Source organism: Mastomys coucha, unplaced genomic scaffold (assembly GCF_008632895.1).
Source record: "Mastomys coucha isolate ucsf_1 unplaced genomic scaffold, UCSF_Mcou_1 pScaffold23, whole genome shotgun sequence".
NCBI lineage: Eukaryota > Metazoa > Chordata > Mammalia > Rodentia > Muridae > Mastomys > Mastomys coucha.
In genome coordinates, this window is record NW_022196906.1 from 52,296,984 (window position 1) to 52,297,508 (window position 525).

A 525-nucleotide genomic window follows, 5' to 3' on the forward strand; every position below is an offset into this window, starting at 1 on the left:
TCTAATAAAAACAAAAAACAAAAAAAAAACAACAAAAAAAAACCTTGAGCCTGCAGCCCCTCCCCTCCCGTAGCTCCAATCCCTTCCCTTGGGAGGCCTGGCTAGAGCACTCTAGAGGCAGTTACCAGGCCTCCCTATCTTCAAGGGTGGCCCATCTGAGGGGTGAAACTGACCAACGAGGGACACTGGGATTTGGTGATAGAAGGGTGTGTGCAGTAGGCTAGTGGTGCCAGGATACGACCAAGGAATGGTTGCTTGCTCTTGGCCAGGCTGCTAGGAAAGAAAGGAGAGGGGATTGGGACAGAGGAAGCGGCATGCCGTTCTGTCTCCATCTTGAGCATTCTCTGTTGGAGAAAGGGCTGGAGCAGAGGCCACTGAGAAAAAGCAGGGAATAAGGCTTCTCAGTGGATGCAGGTCAGAACTAAGAACAATGACAGTGGGATCGAGGTTGGGTAATACCTGACAGCTCAGAAAGGGATGTTCCGCTGGGTGGTTGTGCACACCTTTAATCCCAGCATTTGGGAG